This window comes from Cryptomeria japonica, chromosome 10 (genome assembly GCF_030272615.1).
Source record: "Cryptomeria japonica chromosome 10, Sugi_1.0, whole genome shotgun sequence".
NCBI classification, from domain to species: Eukaryota; Viridiplantae; Streptophyta; class Pinopsida; order Cupressales; family Cupressaceae; genus Cryptomeria; species Cryptomeria japonica.
In genome coordinates, this window is record NC_081414.1 from 11,319,546 (window position 1) to 11,347,528 (window position 27,983).

The following is a 27,983-nucleotide window of genomic DNA, read 5'->3' on the forward strand; positions in this document are numbered from 1 at the left end:
ATTTTGATATATCTATATTGGGCAACACTATTGGTTTTGACAAATCAACTTTAAAACTATGCTTTTTCATCTTCTTTTCTTTACCTTTTATCGATGGAACTAAGACAATGGCTTGTGAGGCTTGATGACCCTTGGTAGGTTGCTCGATAGAGGCAACATTTTGGTCGGTTTCTTTAGCCTCTTTAGTGTCCTTTGGTGTCTCGGTACTTGGTGTCTCGGTTGCAACATTCTCAGTGCTAGAAGGTACTTGAGATGTTCTTGAGTAGTACCTTCTCCTGTTGTAGGCTTGTGACCTTCGGTGCCTTGATCCGTATCCTGAGGGGTTTCAGTTCAGACAGGTTGTTTGACTGGTGGATAAGGCTAAACTTGTTCCAAGACTGATTCACTAGATACAAGTTTTTCATATGCATTGCCTTCTATCATTTCCTGTTCTGGTGCCTCTATATCCATGACATCTTCATCTATTTGAATGGTGTCAGCAGGGTCTTGCTCGGTAACATTAGGATCTTGCTCGGTGACATCAACAATTTCAACTGTAGCTTGCTCACCGGCATCCTTGATTTTAAAGATTTCCTGCCACTTTGCTTTTGTCTCATTTTCAACTTCAATATACATCCCATTCATCAGTTTTAAGGCTCTCTGTTTGACAAGAAACTTTGAGTTGTAGGTTGTCAGATGTTCTTTTATTTTAGCTACTAACATGTCAGGAAAGAGATGTACAGACTTCTTTCTCTGATTTGTTTCTCTGAGTCCATTGCATACTTCCATCTATTATCAATATGCAAATAAAGTTCATTCGGAAGTGACTTAGCTAGTTCCAATGGAGCCAACCAAAATTTTAGAAGTGTATAGATGATAGCTTCTTCAATTTGTCTCTTTTCATCATTATTTCTGATTTCATACTTGACATATCTGAATGATCCAAATCCTCCATATTCTTTCAGATTAGCACAGAAGTTTTCAACACTATGTACATTTACCTTCTTTCTTTTGACAATTTGAAATTTGCTTGCATCCTCTGATTTGGTATCACTAGACTCTTATGCCAAAATGAGTCTCCGAGTAGATTTCTTGTAGGTCTTTGTTACATTGGGAATAGTAACACTCTTTGTTTTCTTACTTGGTGAAGCCACAGATGCTCTAGTGTTAGGTTGCTTTGGAGGTGGAGTCGGTGAGGCCTTTGATGTGTCTTGTTTCTTTCTCTTCAACACTTTTCCCTTAGGCAATTTGGTGCTCAATGTTATAGCTGCCTCTTGGGCTTCAGATTCCTCTTTGGTAATGGCAATGGTGCCTTTGACAGGTATAGAGGAAGATTCTTCTCCGAATTTCTTTGATAATGCCTTTATCATCTTTGTTGCCTTTCTTGTAGCTTTGGGTACTGCAATGCTCATTTTTACTTTTTCCTTTACTTCTTCATAGGTTCCATACCTCAGCTCGGTAGCATGTCTTGGCAATGTAAGAAATGCATCAATTTGTTGTTGTGTGATGTCAAAATCAATCTCGTATCCTATAGGTGACAAAGATTAAGTTCTCGGTTCCACAGCATTCACATAATAGTAATCAGTGTCTACTTCAAAATATATGTCATTTTTGTATTTCTCCACTAGCTGGGGTGGAATCCGGTACCTGTTATGCATTTTATTTTGGAACTTACTAAAGTAGTCATCCATAATATCATTGAAATTATCACCTAACTTCTTAATGAAGTCATTGATCTGATGGGTGATTGGTCGGTGTAGTTCCCAAACAACTTTACCGACTGATGGAAAGAATTTTTCAAAATAGAAAAACATGCATACAAGTAATGATCCAAACTTTAGTGTATTAGCCGAGTTGTTTTTCTTCGGCTTCCTGATGGTGTTCAGATTCTCAAATAGGTCCTTTAGCAACACCTCACATAGATCAATTTTCATTCCCTTTTTCACAATTTTGTATGCTAGGTCTATTGCTGCACAGGGTACATTGTTTTCCCTTGCTAATTGGAAGAAACAACAACCTATTACTCTTATGGCAAATTTTAGTTCTTCATCTGTGACATTGTTTAATTTCAATCCTCTGCAATCTGATTCAACTCCAGTTAAACTGATCAATTCCTTCTGTGCTATCATCTTTTGGGCTCGGGCATGATCATAAATAGGGTAACCGGTAATCAGATGAATGATTTCCTTGGTAATCTTAAATGGTTTCTCTTCTAGCCACATGAAATCATCGTGAACTCTGCTTAGAACAAACTTGACCCACTGGGGTTTGAACAAACGGGGATAGGTTAGGGCTTCAGTTAATCCCTTGATCTTGATGTGCTCAAACTTGCTATTCAATTTACCATCGGTACACAGCTCATCATAGGTGTCTTTGATTTCAACATAACCAAGTTCTTCAACACAACATTTGGTGAAGAATCTCACATCCTCGATCTATCTGGGATGAGTGAAAAAATAGTTTTGTCATCCGGTTCAGATGCAACTTTGGGAGTCAAAGAGTATTTTAGTGAGGGCTTCTCTACATTCTTGACAACAATGGGATCTTGGATCTTAGGCACCATTTTAGATTTCAGATAAAAGCCAACAAAGGATCCTTAGGGTTTTAGGATTTCAAACGGCAGACGCTTCACACTTAGCAAATAATAGCAACTTGATAAGATCGGTAAACCAGCTTAACAATGCATTGAGATTGATGTAAATACCTTGAATTTGCTTTGTAGGAGGTGTGATCGCCTTAGATTCACTTTGCTCTGCTCTCTCAAAAACTTGGTGAGTTGAAAATGATCGCGAAAATGCTTTTAAGTACAGAATATGCCTTATCGGGTTCCGTGCAGGTTAGGTCAAAAACATTAAATGCACTCGGTTCCACTAAACCTTCTTTCCTTTTTTCGCTTTAACCGAGTAACCAAACTTCCTTCATTCACCGACTTGACAGGCTTCCTGTATTCACCGACTTGACAAGTTTCCTGTAAAGTGCTTCAAAAGACTTTGATAGAATTTCAAACTTACTATTGCATCTTAATTATGCAGATTTGAATTAAGTACATAATAAAATAGGAACTGTTAAGATTTAACCTTGATAGAATGCAGTCCCTTCATACCTTTACGGGTTAATTTGGAATAGGTGCACCTAACTCGGTAGATAAGGTGTTTTTTTCATTTGACACAATTTCCTTCTTTTTCCAAATCATCTTTAATTTGTCTTTTATTTCTTCAGTGTCTTTTCTAGGTTGATCTTTGCAATCTCCAGCTAAGTGTCCAACTTTGTGACAATGAAAACATGCCATACCAGGATTTCTCCATGATCTTCAGTTGTACATCCCAAACCTTATAAAATAGTTGGCACTTATATGTCCATATCTTCCACAGAATTCACACCATATCCTTGTATTGTAATCCCATGGTACTGCAGAATACTGTTGGTAAGGATTTGTGTGAGTTCGGTAACCTCTAGCATTTGCTTGGTGTGCAGACCACATATAGTTCTTTTGCTTAAACCAACACTTCTTGGTACTATGTCCATATCTATTGCAGTTTTTACAAAACCCTTTGAATTTTGCCTTCTGATAATTGTTTACATACTTTGTCCTACATTGATTAGATGTGTGACCATATTTATTGCAATTGTAACAATAACCTTTGGACTTAGTAACATTCAGTTGCTTACTTTTTTTGATTTGGCACAAGTTGGCAGTGTGACCTTGATTTCCACAGTAGTTGCAAATAAGTTTCTTTCTTTTGATGTTGTTCTTGTTTCCAGCTTGCTTTGATGATTCTCCTCTCTCGGTAGTATGAATTCCCTTTTCGATAGAGTCTTTTCCTTTGTAACCGAGTCCTGCATCTTTGTTGGGTCTTCTTGTATTTAGTTTCTCATCCAACATCTTTGATGCTTCATAACTCTTCTTCAGTGTTTCTTTGGATTTCTTCTTTGTTTCAAGTTCATCGGTCAACCTTGATACTTCAAGTTTCAATGCTTGATTCTCATCATCCTTCAGATTTGCTTCATGATGTGCATAACCTAGTTGATCTGACAGATTTTGTTGAATTCCAGTCAACCTTGTGATTTCATCATTCTTATTAGATACTAAGACTTCAAGTTGTTGTTTCTCTCTTTGTATATCTCTTACTTTATCCTTGGTTGTCCTTGATGCATCAAGATTTTCAATCATCTGTGTGCTAAAATGTTCATGTTCTCTTTTCATTGCTTTTAGTTGATCAGCCAATGCTTTGTTCTTTTCTCTCAATACTCCAATCATTTCTTCAGTTTCTTCAAATATACTGTTCTCAGATGATGTCTCAATTTGTTCCACTAACTCTTGAGAGTCCTGCAAATCATCAGTTAATCTTCTTCTTACTTTCAGAGATTTTTGCTTTTGCCTTTGCATGTCTGCAATCACTTGATTAGCATGATCTTATCCTTCCATTGATAAGATCTTTCTCTTTAGGCAGTTAAACCCTTTTCCAAGATTGAAGCTCTGATACCAATTGTTAGGCCCAATATGGAAAGCTAATGTACTGAGAGGGGAGGGGTGAATCAGTACTTCAAAACTTTTCTGATCTTCCTTTCTGTCATGCTACATGTATATTTCTGATCTTAATCCATGTTGTATAAATAGATCTCTTATGACAGTGATTATTTCATTGCTTTGATCTTACAAACATGTTTTACCGAATGAATAACCATGCAAAATATTTCATTGGTTAGATGACCTCAAAATCATACACAATCTTTAAGTGCAATTTCCAATGTGATAACGGTTAGATGTTCCTCGACCTTGTAACACATTTTCATATGTATGTCTAGGTTCAATGAATCTGGTAACACGTTTCACTCGGTGTATAACAACTCGGTGTGTCATCTTTGCTGCTAGGTAGACATGAAATGATACTCGATAGACAGCTCGGTGTATATTACGTTCTGAGACTACTTTCTTTAGTAACCGACTGGACTGTTCATACCGACTGAATATCTCATTAGTAGTAACCGACTAGAGTATATAGAATAAATTTGAACATAAAACTAATGGTAACTTGATAAGTAGTAACAGTTTCAACTACAAGGATAATCCTTGACAAAAACTTTAGATTCCCATTCCATAAAATTGAGCAGTCATTGTTGGTTAAAGGCCTATAAACCCTAGCAAACCCTCATTTTTGGGTTAGGGTACTGTACGGTAAGTTGGGAAGCCAAAACCACCAAAATATCTTGGGGATAGGTGAGTGATTGAATAAAAGTAAAACTCTTTGCAAGGTCTTTTGGACCGTAAAACCAAAAACCCTCAAAAACTGGATTTAGGAGGCCTAATTTGGGCTTATCCTAAATCAGTAAGGGAGATGAAGATTGCACAACCTCAAATGGACCTAGTTGGATTGATTCCATGCTAAACACCACCTCCACACCTATGCAATGACTCACACCAATATGGGGGTGGAAAGTGAGAAATTGACAAGTTGTTGTCAAGGTAGCAAGATTGAGCATATGGGAAACACATTGAAATGGTAGGGTTCTTGGTCAAACACTTGTTGCAAACACCTTGAGTTTGGTAAGAAGAAAGTCCTAGAAGAGTTTGGGAAGGACTTGGAGGTCTTGGAGCATAGCTAGACCTAGTGAGGTTGGTGGAATTGAGGAACACCAACTAGGTGAAGTGTGAGCAAGCTAAAGAAACCCCATTAATCATCCCTATTTATACCTCTTCCCAAGACTGTCTGTACGAAGGCTTTAAACACGACCTTGGGACTCCAGGGTCCCGAGGTTGTGAGCTCGACACAAGAAAGGAAAGACACCACCCTAGAACTCTGGGGTTCCGAAGCAAGGAAAAGGAGGTTCCACCTCAGGATTCCGGAGTTCCGAGGCAGAAGACTCAAAACCTTTGGGCTCTGGAGTTCTGAGGTCAAAAACCAAAAAGGAACAAAGGGACCTTGGGACTCCGGGACTCCGAAGTTTTGAGGTCAAAAAGCAAAAAAGAACAAAGGGAAAAAGCAAAGAAAAGACAAAAGGGACCCAAATTTTGACGCAAGGAGACTGATGGGGAAATAGATATGCAAGGCATAACACAACCCATTATGTGTACATACAAATTTCCATACTAATCTTCGAGTTCGTATTGACAATGACACCAAAATGTTTACTTCCTATGGGGTATATGCTTTGTTACTGGAAGTAAGCAAGAATTATAACAAAAATTCAGAATTGACAACAATATATGGCAGAATGATTTATCCTTTATTCCAAAACATGCAATGTGTACAATCATGACCACCTTGTTCCTAATACAAGATGTGATATATATACCACATGGTGGTTGGTTAAGAGTGCCAATCGTCAACAACTACCAACTTCCCCTATGAAAACTATAATTCATTACATTGCCAAAACATAGTATTATTTATTTATTCACGACATATTTGCCATCTATACCTTGGAAGGAATTTAGGATCTACCTTTGATGAAAACCTCAACTACTCTTTAAAACATGGACATTGAAACATAACTATTTCAATTACTTTATATTGATATTGTCTTAAATGCCAACCTTATTGCTTGGTAGGGAAAATTGGACCAGAATAGAGAGTTCAAGTTTATTGCAGAAAATGCATTTATTGTGATTGCATCCCAACTTTGTAGGAGATAGAACATATACTGTGTCCCATGTGAGGAGAGGAGGAAGTGGGTCAAAGGGGTAGAGAAACTTGACTACATTGACTAGCATGATTGTAGTCTATGAACTTGTCTCTTATTGCTTGCAAGGTTATAGAAATGTAATCCAAGGGGTTTCCCTATATGGTACATACTCTCCTCCCCTTAAATTTATTTTAAGGGGTTTTATTCTGTAAAAATTACTTGTAACTCGTATTAAACTTCATTCCTATGTTTTTCATACCTTTTGAGTGGGGTAGGCTACAAATGGAGCCATCATTGTGATCACATTGGTTCATATGACCTTATCCTTAGTCAAAGGGTTTTTGGTTGGCTCATCATTTTTTTGAAAACCTATTTAACAAATGTGCCTAATTTGCAACAAATTAAAACCAAAACTATAGTATTTGGAAGGGTACTCGAGTATTCAATGAACCCATTTATATTCCCAAATTAATATAATGTTAGATTTATCTTTTGAGAATGCAACCCTCAACCAAATAACTTTTAAACGTTTGAGTGGTCGATAGAAGCATTCTCACTTCATATGAAATACTATTATATGGTGTGGATGGTGTTTTTACTTGCTATGATAGATTACTATGTGGTCTTTGTGGTTTTTAAGTATTATGTGGTACACCAAAGTTGTTCAATTGATTGAGCATAATTTGTGAGGATGATGTATTTTCCTTGATTATGTCATCCACCAAGTTTCAAACTCCCAAAGGTGTAGTAAATAAGGGATAGGGTGGGCACCTTGCTCTAGGTGACTTTGGTAGAATGAATACCCCTTAGTGCTTGGTGATAGAAGTGCTTTCACTTCATATGAAATGCTAGTATATTGTGGGGATGGTATTTTTACTCACTATGGCATACAACTATTGGTTGAATTGAACTTACAACAACCCAAGAACACCCATAAACTATTTTTATTTTTTACTTGCATGGATTGAAAGGAGAAAGATGCCTTGGCCACACTATATTTACTTCCACAAATCCAATTTTGTAGGGCTATTATGATCATATTGCTTCAAGTATTTTTTGTTGGTATCCAAATAATCATCAATCTCTTTGCACGCAGATTTGATTGTAATTGGTAATTATTTTGGTTGCAAATCTTCAAAGATGGGTTTTCATGATTGTTGGCATATTCTTCAACCCCAAGATGCTAGTGTGGCTGGTAAATGTAGTGCATGATGTCAATAGAATGGTTTTCACTTGCACACCATGTTCTTTGTGTTTTCCACAACTTTGATGCAGATCTATGCAAGGGAAATGAATTTTTATTGTAAAGGGTTACGTTTTTTTGTATTTGTATGAGAAAAGCTCATATAGGTTAACCTACATTTTATGTGTAACCTGCATATATGGTTGCAACTCGAACTTCTAAGTTTTTTAGAAACTTGTAATGACAATGTAAACATTTTCAAAAAATCAATATAAGACAATTTTTTATCTTGTTTTACAATTTGTCTCTTTTAATTTTTTAGATATTTAAGGGCTTCAAGGAAACCCTAAATACAAATTTACCATATTTTGTATTAGATTTTTATTAGTTCACTTCAAGAGATGTAGTGAAGTATTTTTATTTCATGCATATGTTTTCTATATAAAAACCTTTTGAATTGATACACAAGGCTTTGAAATAGTTTACAAATTATCAAGTAGAGATTGCATCGCAAAGATTTAAGGTAATTTGAGCTCCACAAGACAAAGCCAAGTAAGTCAAGCCCATTTAAAATTTGGGGTTTGTAGTGCCATTAAGGTTTCATTTAAATTAGATTTTGTGTTGCAAGATTAGGCACTAGTTTTATTGTAGAAGGTCAATCACCCACATTCATTAAAAATAAAAGCAAATATTTAAAAACCCTTATGTCATTTTTTATTTCTACCATTGTGCACAATCCTTTGCTATAAATGTATGTTATAATTATTGTGCTCCCATGGTTGTTAAAAACTTTAGAGGATTTATGTATATATTTACCTTTTTAACAAGGTCAATGATCTTGTAAATAACTAACATTGAAGGGATTTATGACCACGACTCATAATAAGTTGCATCATTTAATCTAGCTGCCTAAAGTAAGAGATATGCAATATCAATGTATAGAGGCCCTAAAAAAAGAAATAATAATTAGTACTAAATACATACTCATCTTTGTTTGATAATTCATCTATGTTTTCTTAATTATTTTACCCTCCAAAGCTTGGCAAGACTCAAAGTTTAGAAGAGATTTATAATCCTTTTTTTTTTTTTTCCTTTTTAGCCCCTATTTTAAGGATAGGTGTTGTATTGTTTGATAAATTGGTCACCTTATTTGTATCTTGGTAAGAGTTTTAGGATTAGAGGTTAATATAGAAAATAACACCACTAGGAAGTGTGCCTTATAAGCTATAACTTATACTTTCTTCTAAATTTTATCTTATTTTTTGTGTCTCATTTTTAAGGAAAGTAATAATAATAATATTTTCATCCAATTAAAACTACCCAAGTTAGTTAAATAAGAAAGTTTATTTTGGAACCTAATAAAATTATTTGAGAAAGGGGTGAAATAGTTGCAAAATATAGTCATATCAAAAGCCTTAATTAAGTGGAATAATATGCTGATGAAAGAAGCAACATGGGAAGATGAACAATTCATACAAAATATCCAAGGTTGCTAAGCATTGAAGACAATGCTTTTCTAAAGGGGATGGGCATCCTAGGTCCTCAATATAAATTTTTAAATATAATAAATGTAAGCACTTATGACATTCTTAATGTTTACAATAGTTTTAGTTACTACCTTAATCTCTCTTAATTAGAATGAAGGGCTATGTCCTTACATAGTTATGCCTATTAATAATGAAGACAAGTCTCTCCTAGATCATCATAACTTCTAATTTACATACATACATATACATATACATATATATATATACACATACATATACACATACACACAGAGAGAGAGAGAGAGAGAGAGAGAGAGAGAGAGAGAGAGAGAGAGAGAGAGAGAGAGAGAGAGAGAGAGAGACTCGTCTTCATCATTAATAGGCATAACTATGTGGGAACATGGTCCCCTCTCTCTCTCTCTCATCATTAGAGGTTATCCCGTCAAAATGGTTTACCTTGTTTTTTTACATTTCTATGTATTTACAATAAATAACATAAAACCATGGTAAGCACATCAAAATCATAGATTGAGAAGTTCGATGGCTTTGGATATGATCTCTATAGAAACTAAAAATGGAGGATCTCTTGGAGGAGAGAGATCAATTAAGAGTAGTTTTAAAGATAGTAAAACTTATATAAATGTCTAATGAAGATTGGATAAAGATGGACAGGAAAGTAAAGGAAATGTTTTGGTTGTCTTGTGGCTTATGTTGTCTTGAATGTCTTAGAGAGGGCTATCACTTTCACTTTGTATAAGATAATTGGTGAGATCTATCAAATGAAGATTCTAGTAGATATGATTTATGCAAATAAATGGTATTCCTTAAAATGAATTTATACTTTTTAGCTGATCATTTAAATATCTTTAATCTCTTTTGCATCAACTAGATAGTATTGATGTTAAGCTAAAAAATGAGGATGTGTATTTTGTTGTTTTACTCATTACCTAAATCTTAGGAGAATCTAATTATTGCATAGAGTGATTTCACTACAAATCCCAAAATTGGTGCTCTTGTTGCCACATTTAGTAAGGAAATGAGGTAGAAATCCATGGTGAGGGTTTAAAGGATGCTTTACATGTATGGGGTACACCAAAAGAGAAATGTGGTAAGAAAAAGTGGGATAAGGATAGGTTTGTGACAAAAATGGTCTAAAATCCCTTCTAAGAGTAGAGTTAAAAGTTGCAATTGGTAGAAATGAGTGTTGAAGTGGTCACCCACGATCATTAATCTGCAACACCAAATAAAATCCACAAGACAAGAGAGAAGTAACAATAAAATATGTTATTTAACCAAATCAATAATATAATAAGATTAATGACACAAAAGATTGATTGCGTGATTTGCAATGCTAGAGGTACCTTCCTTATAAAGGCAAGGTAAGGCATATGATTAGACAAGATCATGACATGTGTCTTAATCAAATTGCATGAGACAAATAACATAAACAAATGTTAAACACCTAAAACTCAAAAAGTAAATAAGATAAGACAAGATCTCATCAAGACAACTAAAACTTATAGAAAGATTCCTGGGACCTAAGTAAACTTAACATGTGAATAGAACCCACAAGGTAAACTGGTTAGGTAAAAAATCTTATTCTCACCAACACCCTCCCTTAAATGCAACTTAGGAAGGAACAAACCAATGCAAAGATGCAAAACATGGGTCTCGACAACAACGCATGATAAGGTATCCATGTACAAAAAATATCATAAATGGAAAAAAAGAGAAAACCTTTGTGGGAGAAAGCTCCTCTTCAAAAGAGAGAAATATAAGATGGACTAAGAATTCTCCAAAAAAATATCCCCAAAATAGTAGAAACATGAAAGAAGATCTTGTTGTTCCCCAAAACTGGTTAACCCAAGTTCACCTGCAATTGATCTATGAAATGGCCAATTTCAATCTATGAAATACTTCAGGACTTGGACAACATAACATAGGACCCTAATGATCCTCCCACACTTCAAGTTCTGCTAGACCTAGGGGGGGACACCCTTTGATGCATAAAATACAACCAGTTACAGACATATGGCAACATAAAACAATAAGCAGATAGATCATTCCACAAGCTCAACAAGTTAGAAAACACTACAGGTTGGCTAGATCTGTACAAGTAATGGATGAATAAGAGCTTGAAATGAAAAGGACACAACCCCCAAAACATGAAGGGAAATAGATTTCTTTAAATTTATACGATTCTAAAAATATCCCCAAATTCTTCAAAGACCAGTGCCTTGTTTAGTGGGCATGGAGTCACACATAGAACTGTAAAATGCAAATCTCACCTGCAAATATATTTTCATTATAAAATATTCATGCATCAATACCTCATACCAATGCATTACTCAAATCAATCACAAAATCATCAGATCTTGGATACATATTTCATTATTTTGTGATTGATTACAAAATTTACACTCTTCACTGAACAATACCTACAAACAATCACAACAATCTCCTTGAGATGACAAATTCCAGCCTCTTTGAAGATTTAATTTGTAATAAAGAAATACATATTTGGAGACAATTTTATGTGAAATCTACTCCTGCCTTACACAAGTAAAATCTGCAACTATGAAACAAATCTGAAATTACTAAAATGCAACTCTATACGCTGAAAAGACCAATAGAATTTGACAAACTTGGAAAAGAAATTTAGAGATGGAAACACAGAATTCTGGAGCCTTTTTCCAATTTTTTTTGAAACCCTTACAATTGAGAAGAAATGGAAATATGAAGGAGAGGGAAAAGATCAAAATTTGCATAACACATTGCCAAGTGTCCTCTATCCCCAACTTACAACATTTTTTCATCCTTACCATGGAAACTGTCCTCAAAATATCTAATGATTGTTGAAACTAACTACATGAATGGATTCCTCATCCCGAGAGCTTTCCGATGATATATAATACTTTTATATTTGGGCAAAAAATAACCCCTAGGCAAATTAATCTTGAATGCAGGCCATCATTTAAATTTTTGGATTTCTTCAATAGTCAGGACTATGCTATTTAACTTTGATTTTTTGCCTGATTTTACTCTCTGCGCCTTGCCATGTGGCATCCTACGATTCGCCCATGGCACCACCTGGATGACACCTCACCTATCTTGCCACTTGTCTGCCACCTCACCTGCCTTGCGAACCGCCACCTGATTGCCACCTCAGTGGGACCCGCCTGCTCACCAATCGCCATGTCGTAGGGGTTAACTGTCGCACATATTTTTATTGCAGTATAGCGACAATCATTTCGGGCATTTTCGCACTACGGTATAGCGATAGCCATCGGATCTTCCTCAACCTGCTCACTGGTTAATTCAGAGTAGGTTAATTCACCTTCTTACTGCAAAACCTAGGTGCCCACCATCTAGTCGCCATGTCGCTGCTGTTAAAGTTCGGACATTTTCGCACTGCGGTATATCAGAGCAAGTTAATTCACCTTCTTACTACAAAACCTGAGTGCCTTGGGATGCGTGCATGCATGTGGGGGCCACCAGATCACTGAGCTAGCACTTGCCAAAAGCCTTCCAGCTCTTAACATTATAAATGAGTGTGACTTAGAATTTAAATACATTATATTTTTGGATCACCACCAATGTGGGATTAATGGCTTTGCCTAGCATTTGCATTTCCTTGAAAGTTTCTGAGCCTTAGTCCACGCAGATAGGATGCTAGCAAGGGTCGTGGCATTTGCTTTACACCTGCCATTTGCATTTGCATTGGAAATTTCTTTTAATGCCTCCTTTAACTCACGCGACCCCTACCGATTTCATTTATTGGAAACTATACTAAAATTTTTTAAATAGTGCAACATTGGGAGGGTTGGGCACTTTGCTTGAAAGTTTATAAGCCTTTTCAACAGAACACCATTTCCATGCCACGCACCATAGTAGGGGAACTTTGGCATTTAACGTCGTTGCGTATGCTGAAAGTTTCAATGTGTTAGTTTGCAATCTAGCTTTCATGCAGTAGGGGAATTTGACATACACACCTGCCATTGTGCATTTTTCTAAAGTTTATATGCCCTCTTATTACCACGCCACTCACAACCAAACCTCACACGAAGGGGAAGAAGGTTGTCACCTGCTAATTGAATTTGCCTGGAGTTTGGTTTTGTGTTGCTCACACGTGGGAGGGGGAGGATGTCTTGGACCTGCTAATTACATATACTAAAGGTTTTAACGCCATCGCCCTCCACACTTCCACCTGCCAGTGCATTTGTTTAATGGTTTCTAAGCCTTTTATTTGCCATGCACCAAGGACGTTGACCTGAAGCCTGGCCAATATGCATTTGTTTTAAGGCTTTAAAAAAAAAAAAAATCTTCACCAACGCCATCACATAGCATGGAGGATTTGGCATTAAATTTACCAATTGCATATGTTGAAGGTTTATAAAGAGTGCCATTAATTTCAAAATCATTCTGGAATTGCTTGAAGGGCCAAGGAGAATTTTGGCATTTAACGCCATTGCAATTTACTTGAGGTTTCATGGCCTTCATGCCATACAAGAATTGGCTTCACCTACCAATTTGCGTTTGCTAGAAATCTTTTAAGCTTCTTTGCCCTCACGAACATACCACGCCATCTGCCAGGGAGAATGCTACCAAAATTTGAAAACTTTGGTTTTACACTCTTTTAGCTATCAAATAGCCAGACATCTACTTCAATGTACCATTAATGTCCATATTGCTCTTATAATATTCTCTAGCTTCTTCTATATCTCTTAAATCATAAAAACACATGATTTAAAATAACAATTTAAACTTTTCCTGAAAAGATACATGAAGCTACAAGCCCCAAAGTGGGCCCGGCTGAATTTTTTTTCGTTTTCATTCAACTAACCCTTGAAATGACTCAGGAACCTTGAACATACCTTTGAAGTTGATCGACACAATTTTCTAATCACTGAGCTGAGTTTTGCAACTCACTGACAACTGTGCCACATTTTCGCATTTAAACCCAAAGATGCAATTTTAAAAATGGTCAGAACACCTTTCTGGACTTCACAAATTGATAGGCGTACTGTCTGATATATGGGCATTCACTTTTCCAAACCCTTTCTCAAGAAAAATCCTGGGCGATGAGATATTAATGGTCAAAGATGACCATTTGGCTTTGTCAGCACTATGAACCTGATAAAATCAATGTGCAGGGACCTCAAAGTGCCTTTACTAAAAATATCAAATGGTCTCCATAGATCTCCAAATATGGGCATAGATACTTTGAAGTACAAGGAAGACCATGGAATGTTTAGTTTGACCAAAAGGCTGACTGGGTGCAAATGGCAAGCTCATGAAAATGGCAACTTTAGCAGATGCAACAATGAAAGTGCAGAAAACTCAATAAAATGACTCAATAAACCATCTTGGAAAACTGATTAAATAGATTGGCTATGACTTGAAACTTGGCCTGTGGACTCACCTATATTCATAGAATTCAATGCACTTTGAATTTCAACATGACGATCTACTGGTCAAAAGTTATAGGCGCTCAAAGTAGGCCACTTAATAAAATCTAAATTTGCGCATAGAACAACTTCTGGTCCACCCCTTGAAATGGGTACTTGATAAAATCATCTAAACTGAAATCTGAAAGTTGCAAAACACTTCATAGGCCAAATGAAAGGTGTAGAACAAGATTCCAAGGCTTTACCACTTAATCATCTAGCTCCATTTTACACTTCTTCAAAATAGGCCTATCAGGTTGACTCATTAGGTGGTCCTTTGAAAGTGCAGAGCAAAATTTTGAAATGGGCCTCTCAAAATACTCAAATTTTATGAGTCCCAACAATGGCTTTGACTAGGGATGGTTGATTGCAAGATCAACACAAGAATTCAGAATCTATGGTAGAGCAGATCACCCAGAAATGAAATACTTCTCTTCTCTTCTAAAAAACAAAGGGTTCCTTATCCCACCCAAACAGTAGGGCTCCTTATTGAAAACCACACAACTAAAGAGAAGCAATTGTACAAGATGTATAGACATACATACAACTGATTATAAACTGCCCTAAACAATCTCAACATTTACCTCTGTCAAAAATTTGATTCTCATCACTTGATGTCATGATCCAAACCTAGGCACCTTTTAACAACAACTGAGCATAATCCTTATTATCAACTATTTTCATCTCATTACTACAACAGCTGGTGCACACACCTTTTGCCTGATTTTGAACATTATAGCCACACACTATTTCAACAAAAGTAAAATTATGAGATAAGTCACTATAGAGGCCTTCCCAAAAGTTGCCATACATTTCACTATCCCAATCTACTCTATTCTTTGCAAGGGCATCATCATGCTGAATTTCAAAAATAAAACATTCATTTTCACCAATGTAGTTCTCATCAACACATGCCTTGTTATCATTTAAATTCATAGATACAAACAAGGAACACAAATATTTTGGTTCAGATGTGGTACTTCACTACGCTAATCACACTTTATATGATCCTTGTTCATGAAACTCAATACGTTAGCATTCTCAATATCCCATTCATGGAAAAGAATGCATACCTCTGGCTGAAGCAAAACCTCAACTAAGTCTTTCTCATTCAGACTTACATCCACCTGAAAAACCTCCATTTGTGGTCTGAAATAATCATCACACAGCCCATGCCTCTTATCTTCACCATAAAATAACTTTTCACAACACATGCTACTACTGTTTGGAACTTCATTAGCACCAAAAATTTATTCAATGCAAGGGGAACTTCAACATTTTCATCAATGACATCAGCACTATGAACATTTATATCAAAGGCAAAGAACTCCATATCGGGTTCAAGCATATCATCAACATTCACATCCTCTTCATGGTATGCCAAACTTTCAAAACATTCAAATATAGGTTCATTTAAATCTGAAAATGAAACATTATCTGCACTTTCACATATGTTTTTATCTTCAAAAATACTTTCATTTTCAGATTCATGACTGAGATATATAACTTGGTCTCCTCTTATATCATCTTCACAAGATGAATAATAAGAACTCTCATAGGTATCCTTAGCTGCATGACTGGCATTCATTTGCTGGTCATAAGAAAATGAATAACTTGTGTCAAGATCATTCCTATTCTGAAATTGATCTTCATTGTTCATTTGTATATCTTCAAAGTGCTGAAAATCGAACTCACTGTCCTCATAATCAACACCATCACTTCATTCTGAAACAAATTCATCACTTGATATACTTGTGTTGGGAACACCACTAGCATCATTCACAATTTCATTTTCAGCTTTATTAGACTTAATCAAATCCTGATTTACATCATATTGCACATCATTTTGTGATAAAAGCATGAGCTGATTGGTAACTTCTTTATTTGAACACATTGTGTCATTATCACAATTCACATAATCAACAATACTTGGTGATCCCTCAGTATTTGGTACTTCAACATCAAATACATTAGCAACATGTAAAGATCGATGGTCATCACCATCATTGTTTTCAATATCATTATCCTTGAGAGATGCATGATTAACTTCATAATTTACAGCCACATAATCAACATAACCGGCATATAAATCAAATGGTGCATATCCTTTATATATATCTATTTCTGTAACAACATTATCACAAAATTTCCCACTGATCATTCTATCACTACTGTAAGAGACAACTGACATTGACAATAGAGATTCTTGACTCTCATTTAACTTTGAATCACATATATCAGCAAGACCATTTTGAATAGCAAAGCTTGACACATTTTGACAAAGAATGTTTTTCCTAACTTCACATTTCCTTTCACCATTGAAGATGTTTTGACAAGAACCAGCAACAGACAAAAGTTTCTTTGAGATCCCAAATTTTAAATTATTTTCAATGTCCCTAGCTGCATTAAAAGTTTCATGCAAAGTTTTGGGTTCCTTGTCTCTTAATAAGAAACCCATCTTCTTGTCAAAAGCAATCATATAAATCTCCAAGCATGCCCCATCATTAAACTTATACTTGCTCGAAATATAGACAATATTTGTGAAAATCTAATATTAAATGCCAGTACCAATTCATCTTCCCTGATTTGTATGTACATGAATCCTCTCAACATATCATAATCACTCACCTTTTCAGCAAATTGGGCCATAAAGTCAACTGTTAATTCATCCCATGAGGAAATACAATTTGCTAGCAAAAAAGAAAACCAGCCTCTTGCATCCTCTTTCAATGACTGGACAAATAATTTCATGCACACATCTACTTGACAAACTTCAAAATCTCCCATCAAATCTGAAAATCTTTTCAAATGTTGACATGCTGATCCTGATTTCTTCCCACTGAATATTGTCAAATTCTTTCTAATTTCTGTGGGTATGGGATTTGGGTAACCTAAAATACCTTCAAATTTCAGAGCAACATAATGGTTCATTTTGAAACTTCTCTTATAACATGGTTGTGACATTTCAATAGGCATGGCTATATGCGGAAATACACAAGGCTGAAAAACTTCACTACATATTTCTACTTGCTTCCATAAATAATTGTACAACCTTGTGTAGAATAATGAAACACTTCAAGCACATATCATCATACTGATCTATTCATAACATTGCTTGACATAAAATTTCTCCAAATTTGCATTCTACAACAGAACATATATGTTGGAAACGACAACAAAATAGATATGCAAATAGATTTGTAATTCCTCTTTTTCCCTCTTTACTAGTGTTGTTCACTTAATGGGAAAACTATTTTACTCATTCAAATCTTTCAGAACAAATTGTTTTGTATTGAAACTTCTTAAAGTACCTAGATATTTGCAGTCATAAACTCTTGTAGATCTGAAGATTGACTTCAACTTTCAACATGGTCTTTTACCTCAGAGTCGCCACCTCTTGCATAGAGGAACAATTTTGAACAAAGAGTTGTTCTCCTACAATTCATTACTTACCCTTCTTCAAATCTTCTGTAATAAACACTCTTCCAAGCCACAAACATATGGATTTGGGAAATTAACACCAAATCTATGTGTATCTTTCTACTGCACTTTCTTATCAAACTTCTATGATGAAGAATTTATGTGTAAATCTGCATTAGAAGTGATAACCCATATCTCTGCACTATATATCAAACCATAAGAACCTTATGCAATACTAATTGCATAGACATTCAACACTGGTATAAACCATGGAGTCGCCACCCAGTAAGGAATTGGGGAAAAATTTGCATACAGCTACAAGGACTTGCTCACAACTCAGCAACATGAATTTACTGTTACTCCTTCATAAAATATGACATAAAATAACATATCATTCTACAGATCTAGAACAAGGAACACTCTCTTCAACATAAAATAACTTTCAACTCTGTGCATATACAATGGACAGACTGGTTGGATATGAAATTGGCAGGACAAGTAATAAATTCAACTTCTAACCTTATCAATCAAACATTTATAATAATTCGTTCTCCATCAGACTCGCCATTTTTGTTGTTCACCAAAACTGGTTAACCCAAGTTCATTTGCAATTGATCTTTGAAATGGCCAATTTCAATCTATGAAATACTTCAGGACTTGGACAACATAACATAGGACCCTAATGATCCTCCTACACTTCAAGTTTTGCTAGACCTAGGGGGGACACCCTTTGATGCATAAAATACAACTAGTTACAGATATATGGCAACATCAAACAATAACCAGATAGATCATTCCACAAGCTCAACAAGTTAGAAAACACTACAGATTGGCTAGATCTATACAAGTAATGGATGAATAAGAGCTTGAAATGAAAAGGACACAACCCCCCAAAAATGAAGGGAAATGGATTTCTTTAAATTTATATGATTCTGAAAATATCCCCAAATTCTTCAAAGACCAGTGCCTTGTTCATTGGGAACGAAGTCACACAGAACTGTAAAATGCAAATCTCACCTGCAAATCTATTTTCATTATAAAATATTCATGCATCAATATCTCATACCAATGCATTACTCAAATCAATCACAAAATCATCAGATCTTGGATACATATTTCATTATTTTATGATTGATTACAGAATTTAAACTCTTCACTGAAGAATACCTACAAACAATCACAACAATCTCCTTGAGATGATAAATTCCAGCCTCCTTGAGGATTTAATTTGTAATAAAGAAATACATATTTGGAGACAATTTTATGTGAAATCTACTCATGCCTTACACAAGTAAAACCTGCAACTATGAAACAAATCTGCAATTACTAAAATGCAACTCTATACCCTGAAAAGACCCATAGAATTTGACAAACTTGGAAAAGAAATTTAGAGCCGAAAACACAGAATTTTGGAGCCTTTTTCCAAAAACTAAGAGGGAAAAGATCAAAATCTACATAACAAATTGCCAAGTGTCCTCTATCCCCAACTGACAACATTTTATCATCCCGAGAGCTTTCCAACGGTATACAATACTTCTATATTTGGGAAAACAATAACCCCTAGGTGAATCAATCTTGAATGTAGGCCATCATTTAAATTTTTGGATTTCTTCAATAGTCAGGACTGTGCTATTTAACTTTGATTTTTTGCCTGATTTTACTGCGCCTTGCCACGTGGCATCCTACACACCTCACTTGTCTTGCCACTTGTCTGCCACCTCACTTGCCTTGCGGGCCGCCACCTGACTGCCACCTCAATGAGACCCGCCAACTCACCAGTCGCCATGTCGCAGGGGGTATAGTGACAAGCGTCAGATCTTCCTCAACCTAATCGCTGGTTAATTCGCCCTCTTACTGCAAAGACCTGGGTACCTTGGGATGTGTGCACGCATGTGGGGGCCACTGGGTCGCTGAGTTAGCACTTGCCAAAAGCCTTTCAGCTCTTGACATTATAGATGTGTGTGACTTAGCATTTAAATACATAATATTTCCCGATCACCACCAATGTGGGATTAATGGCTTTGCCTAGCATTTGCATTTCCTTGAAAGTTTTTGAGCCTTACTCCACGCAGATAGGATGCTAGCAAGGGTCGTGGCATTTGCTTTACACCTGCCATTTGCATTTGCATTGGAAATTTCTTTTAATGCCTCCTTTAACTCACACAACCCCTGCCAATTTCATTTATTGGAAACTATACTAAAACCTTTTCAACAACGCAGCATTGGGAGGGCTAGGCACTTTGCCTGAAAGTTTATAAGCCTTTTCAACAGAACGCCATTTCCATGGCACGCACCACAACAGGGGAACTTTGGCATTTAATGTCATTGCATATGTTGAATGTTTCAATTTATTAGTCTGCAATCTAGCTCGCACGCAGTAGGGGAATTTGGCACACACACTTGCCATTGTGCATTTTGCTAAAGTTTATATGCCCTCTTATTACCACGACACTCACAACCAAACCTCACGCGAAGGGGAAGAAGGTTGTACACTTGCTAATTAAATTTGCTTGGAGTTTGGTTTTGTGCTACTCACACGTGGGAGGGGGAGGAGGTCTTGCACCTGCTAATTGCATATACTAAAGGTTTTAACGCCATCGCCCTCCACACTTCCACTTGCTAGTGTATTTGTTTAAAGGTTTTTAAGCCTTTTATCTGCCATGCACCAAGGACATTGGCCTGAATCCTGGCCAATATGCATTTGCTTTAAGCTTTAAAAAAATAAAAATAAATCTTCACCAACGCCATCACATAGCATGGAGGATTTGGCATTAAATTTACCAATTGCATGTGTTGAAGGTTTATAAAGAGTGCCATTAATTTCAAAATCATTCTGGAATTGCTTGAAGGGCCAAGGAGAACTTTGGCATTTAATGCCATTGCAATTTACTTTAGGTTTCATGGCCTTCATGCCATACAAGACTTGGCTTCACCTACCAATTTGCATTTTCTAGAAATCTTTTAAGCTTCTTTGCCCTCACAAACATACCACACTATCTGCCAGGGAGAATGCTACCAAAATTTGAAAACTTTGGTTTTACGCCCAGGCATCTGCTTCAATGTATCATTAATGTCCATATTGCTCTTATAATATTCTCTAGCTTCTTCTATATCTCTTAAATCATAAAAACACATGATTTAAAATAACAATTTAAACTTTGCCTGAAAAGATACATGAAGCTACAAGTCAGGTTAGGCCCCAAAGTGGGTCTAGCTAAATTTTTTTTCGTTTTCATTCAACTGACCCTTGAAATGCCTTAGGCACCTTGAACATACCTCTGGAGTTTATCGACATAATTTTTTAATCACTGAATTGATTTTTGCAACTCACTGGGAACTGTGCCACATTTTCGCATTTAAACCCAAAGATGCAATTTTAAAACTAGTTAGAACACCTTTCTGGACTTCACAAACTGATAGGTGTACTGTCTGATATATGGGAATTCACTCTGCCAAACCATTTCTCAAGATGAATCCCGGGCGATGAGATATTAATGGTCAAAGATGACCATTTGGCCCTGTCAGCACTATGAACCTTTATAAAATCAATGTGCAGGGACCTCAAAGTGCCTTTACTAAAAATATCAAATGGTCTCCATAGATCCCCAAATATGGGGCATAGATACTTTGAAATACAAGGGAGACTGTGGAATGTTTAGTTTGACCAAAAGACTAACTAGGTGCAAATGGTGAGCTCATGAAAATGACAACTTTAACAGATGCAACAATGAAAGTGCAGAAAACTCAATTAAATGACTCAAGAAACCATCTTGGAAAACTGATCAAATGGATTGGCTATGATTTGAAACTTGGCATTGGAGTCACCTATATGCATAGAATTCAATGCACTTTTAATTTCAACATGACGATCTATTGGTCAAAAGTTATAGGCGCTCAAAGTAGGCCACTTAATAAAATCTGAATTTGCGCACAACTTTTAGTCCACCCCTTGAAATGGGTACTTGATAAAATGATCTAAACTGAAATCTGAAAAACTACAAAACACTTCATAGGCCAAATGAAAGGTGTAGAACAAGATTCCAAGGCTTTACCACATAATAATCAATTGGCTCCATTTTACACTTCTTCAAAATAGGGCTATCAGGTTGACTCATTAGGTGGTCCTTTGAAAGTGCAGAGCAAAATTTTGAAATGGGCCTCTCAAAAGAGTCAAAATTTATGAGTCCCAACAAATCCTATATAAAAACAAGATAATAATTTTTACAAGTGCCCTCAATGAAACTACTTCAACAAAGATTAGATGGCAAAAAAGGGCAATAACGTCTGATATTCAAAATATAGATGACACACGAGTCTGCACGAGTGACTCAATATCACTTTTGAACCAATGCAAGTTGAAAATATAGGTTTCAATAGTTTGAAGAACATTGATGAATTGAGGATAGAAGATTGCCTACATAAAATAGCACTTCAAGAGTCTCTCATAGATCAATTGAAAGCGAAACCAAGGAAGTTGTTGATGTGGCTAAAGTCGTATTGCTACAACTCTATCCGACCAACGCATAATAGAATTTAGTCGCCGAGTATCCTATCCTCTCTTGTATAAGGATGCTCTAATGTTGTTTTTAATCGATCAAAGGGGACAACCTCAAGGTTCCAAATGTCAGTTCTTGACTGCAACATAACTCAACGATTGATGTGCTTTGCTAGGACCACAAGGGGCCTTACGTTTGCAACAAGATAGTCTACTGCGATTCTCGAACTGGAAAATAAAAGCAAAGGAGAAGGGTTTAGGAAACCTAAAATTAACAAGACTAGTATGCAGGTAGATAGATTCAACATAACCAATCCCTGCTTGGACAGAATAACTCATAACCTCGCAAGAATGGTGTAATCTTCAAGGGGAATTAGAAGATTTTTCAGACTGCAGGTGCATGCCTAGATACTTAATTTTGGCATAGCTAAGACAGACAATCTACAATTGAACTAAACACAATTTTAATGGCTCAGACTAACCATACACAGGGATACACAATCAACATATCCTCAATGGTATGAGCCTGAATCCATCAAATACTTTCACACCAAAAGGATTTATATAAATTGTTGAAGGAAACCATGCAAACAGAAGGAAACCAAGATGATAAACACCAAATCAATGTCTATATATTGATTTTAGCTGCTATTACAACAATTTTTGCAACATTTCCATGCTACTACTAACTACTAAATTCTAATCTTCTAACAATCTAACCTATTCTAACAGTCTATAAAAACTCTAACCCTTTACAATGAGAGGTATCCTGCCTTTTATAGATTTTACAATTATGAATCAAAGGCCAAGATTGACTGCATCCAATAGTTCTGATATGCCTTCTAGAAGCCTAGCAACTTTAACCCATGCCTACTCAATTCTCAGTTATCTTCCCAACTACTCTCCTCAGCTACTAACCACTATTTGAAATCAATTTGGTCAATTAGGTAGCTGGGAAATAACCAACTTGTGTCCCCTCATTTTTAATTCATTAGACAGGGCCCATAGGCAGTTCTTTACAGTAAACAATTCAGTTTTAGATTGATTTTTTGGAATTCTTCCAACAGTGTATCTTTTTGAGAATGCACATTTTGTAGCATTCTGTGATCTTGCTCTTCAATCTCGTTTGTGTAATTTCACTTTGTGGTCTGGGTAGCGCGTTTCGCCGTGGGTGTCGTTTTCATCATGCGCTCTACATCTTTGCTTTCTTGGCTTTGATCGAGATCCTTCTTCGATTTGCCTTTCAGGATCTCTCCTCGTTCTTCCCGACAATGTCGTTGACCTGAAAACAATCAATTAATCATTTTAAAAAATTAAATAAATTAATTTAACAAATATTAAATTTAACTTTAAATGCCCCTCGTGAAAATAGGGTTTATCAGCTCGATTTGTGAGACTTTGATATCTTGCTTCCCAGCCAATTTCGGCCTATAAGGTGAATTTGCGCGATTTGGATCTCTTTTAGTTAACACACCTCTTATGAACTTCGGGCATTTGGACGTATTCATGTGATTTCAACATTTCAAGTTTAAGTGGTTCTTTGAATTGTTTATGAAATTTGGGAATTTCAATCAAAATGCGTAGGTTTTGTTGTATCTTGCAAAGCATGCTAAGACGTCGAACTTTGTCTTTAAACTTTCTCTTGGCTAGGCGATTTCAGGATTTTGAGTTGAAATGAGCAAACTTTATTTGGCTCCTATTTACTTCTCTTGCAAAGTCTATAAAAAGGCCGAACTTTTAAAAAACCTTTTTACTTATGATGAAATTCGGTCACTTTGGGAAGAATGTGCGACTTGTGCTTGAAATAAAAGACTTTATTTTAGAGTCCCCCCTTTACAAACATCAGCCACTATGTTGGAAATGCACGATTTTCATTTTAGTTTTGAAACTCTCAAATTCGGCCAAATCACAGAATCTTTAAATGTCCTCCTTTGATAAAATCGAGCCTAAGCCCTGAAATGTGCAGTTTTCTATGCTTAAAAAAAAAAGTGCCAAACTTCTTTCTAAAATGCCACTCTTCCTTAGCAACTTCAGGCTATTCACCTAAAATGAGAAATTCAAGTGCCCAACTCCATCCATTTTGAAAACCTCGGCCACATTGACTCTTTTGGAGCGATTTTACCTCTTGAAGTTTTTTGGCTCATTTAACCTATGTTGCACGATTTAAACCTATTGTTCATTTTCGGCTCCTGAGAGGACTTTGCATGAATTGGAACCTTTAAATAATTTTCGATATTCTAATTTAACATGTGAACTTGGACGCTTTTCGCCTACTTCGGCTTAGAAGGGGATTTTGCGAGATTTGAAAACTTTACGAATTTCGGGCAAATGAGAGGTTTTTGCGAACTTACCCTTCTTTCATTTCTTGTAAAATCTAATAAAGGGCCAATCTTTTTTGTTTTAACCCCACCCCTTTATGACAAAAATCATGATTTTCAGGGAGAATGACCGAAGTTTGATTTACCTTGGATCTCTGCTTTTGCTTCATGATGAAATTCGGCCATATCACCTAAAATGTGTGACTTTGTTTGAACTAGGCTTTTCGGCCTTTTAGACTATTTTGCAAATTCGAGATTTTGGTTGGTAAATGTGGGGAAAATTGTGCCTTAATGATTTTGTGCATTGTCACTTTGCAAGGGGACTTTATCGGCATTCCTTTGGCATTTGCAAGGAGGTGTAACTTCGGGATTGTTCTCGGTTTTGTAAGGCAATACAAAGGGCTTGAATTTCCCTTAGAGTCCTCTCATTCTCGGGAAGACTGCAAAAATCGGAGGCCCCTGTCAACAGGATGGGGATGTGGTGCAACACACACAACAAATGACGACTCGACTAGGAAATGTTCTTGAACATTTCAAGGATGACTATCCGGATCGAACCCTAGAATCTCTGGTATATACCCCATAAAACAACCCAAATGAGAAAAGATGGATTCAAAGTAAAAATGAGGTTGCAAACTAAATCAAGTCACCTACCTTGAAAATCAAGTGTGTACAGTGAAGTTCATTCCATCTTAAAGAAAGTGGAGATATCATCGTTCAATCAAGACAAGTTATGTGGGACGAGTCTAACTTCAAAAGCAACTTGTATATTGCCTCACTGCCAGCGAGCGTCTATAGCCTCGACGAGGTTATCGCCTGTAAGCTCACATACATTGCTCTGTTCTGGTAGATTTATTTTTGAATACCGGCAGAGGTGCTTGGACTCCCCAAGCCAAGCATTTTTTATATTTCTTTGCTTTTCAATTTTTTTTCTTTTGATTTTTCTTTGTTTTCACTTTTTCACTTTTGGCTAGTAAGCAATGAAGCCTATGTGGGATTGATCGTTACAATGGTTGCTAAAGCAGAGCCTTAGAGTTCTTACACTTGAAATGAATTCTCTTTGATAAAACAACAGACAAGCGATTTTAAGCATTTAAAAGTGCAGTGATCGCAATGCTGGTGACAAAACACAGTAAGCAGCTAAATTTTTAGAACGACTAAGTCTTAAACCAAATGAACTGACTATGAGGGCAAACATCAATTAGGTTCTCTACCAAAGTCGACATCTAAGAAATGAGCCAGAAAGCATCTTGAATTCGTACACCAATGCCATGCGTAGCAGACATACCCCTACAAAAACTAACAGGGAGACATCCCCTTTCGAAAGGACACCTGCACTATGGAAAGCAAACTAAACTAAAACATAAAATAGAAAATCTAAGCTAGAAATAGAAAAAAAACTACTCTAAAACAAAAAAACAAAAAACTTAAACTAACTATATACAAGAAGAACTGATTGTACAAAATGTGGACTATACGCACACGTTCCCGACCCATGATGATTTCTTAGTATGTGCAACAATAAAGGGCAGGGAGGATAGTTCTAAGTTTGGCTAAATTGTCTTTGTGTTCTGAAAATAAAATTTTCAATTGGCCATTCTCGAGTTTAACCAGGGCATCGGGTAGTATTAACAGTTGGGGAAGTTCGTTAGGTCCGTGGTTAATCCAATTACAAGTTGTTTTCCCGACATATTCAAAATTAAACTGAAAATTTTTCAGAGTTCACAATAGGAGGGAAATAAACAACCTGGTGTGTTTCTGAGTCATGCGGGGTGTAGTGCGGTGGGAGATCTTTAGTAGCTATATCAGGAGGTTGCCACTGGTGGTGCAGCATACTGCTTGCATCCGACTCTTGCAAATCAACATCAGATTCTTCATCGGGTTGCGCAGGCTGAAAAGCAGTTTGGAACTCGAACTTAGGAATGTGGAAATCACCATCCACTGGTGCATCTTCGGGTTGCATAAACCATGCGGCTTTATGCACTTTTGTTAGCATGTCTTAAAACAACAAGGATTCTTTGATAGCTTGGTCCTCAAAAACATTCTCGACAGGCTCTTGGATTGCATTCTCCATTGGCGGGGCCGCTGCAAACCGCTCTTCAACTTGTGGTTGCTCCATGGGGCTCACTTGGTTATCCTCTTGAACACTGTCCTCATCAAGTGCAGGGGAAAGACAGTCATCTTCTATCACATCGTCCTTTGGCACAAGGACAAGAAAATCATTTGCTGACATAGTCTGATTGATCGGTTCATCTTGCTCAACACTTGTTAACTCCATCTTTTCATCCTCAGAAAGTGTGGTGTTGCATTGAATTTGCGATCTTCTATACTCATCTGCAACAAGGTAGGAACTCCACACTTTATTGGTGATGCACTCCTCTGGGTCTTCCGATAGTCCACATTGGGCTTTGACTTGACTGACTGCCTCCATGCATAATGAGCAGGTAAATTTTGAATGTGGGGTGCAATGAATTCTGCACCACCAAGGTGACAACACGCTCTCCAAGCCCAACTCTTCTTTGAGACCAAATTGGTTCTCAATCCAGTCCTTAAATCTTGTAAACTCATCAATGCTTGAGAGAGGACTGGGGATATCCAACTATATGAGCTCCTTCGATTTGAAGATATCCTAAAAGAATATCTGCCCCTACAATGCTAACTTGACTCTTGACAGAAAAGTCAAGCATCTCAACTCTTTGTGCTCCATTGTGCCATAAATTCTACGGTGACCTATAGATGCGAACCCGGATAGCTTCTTGGGATATAGCTGCAAACTCAACCTTTGTTGGATTTGAAAAATGTTGGACTGCGGTAAGTCTTCATAAAGTGGCTGACTCAAATTTTGAATTAGATTTTTTTTAATAGATTTTTCAGATTTTTTGGCTTTTCTGGTTTAACGGGGATCTTGCATATCCCAAATATAGCATTTAAATTGGCCTAATAGACTAACTTGCTACAAGGAACCTGACAGGGCCCTCCTTCTAGCACTAATTCTATTGACGTGGCTAAAGTCGTATTGCTACAACTCTA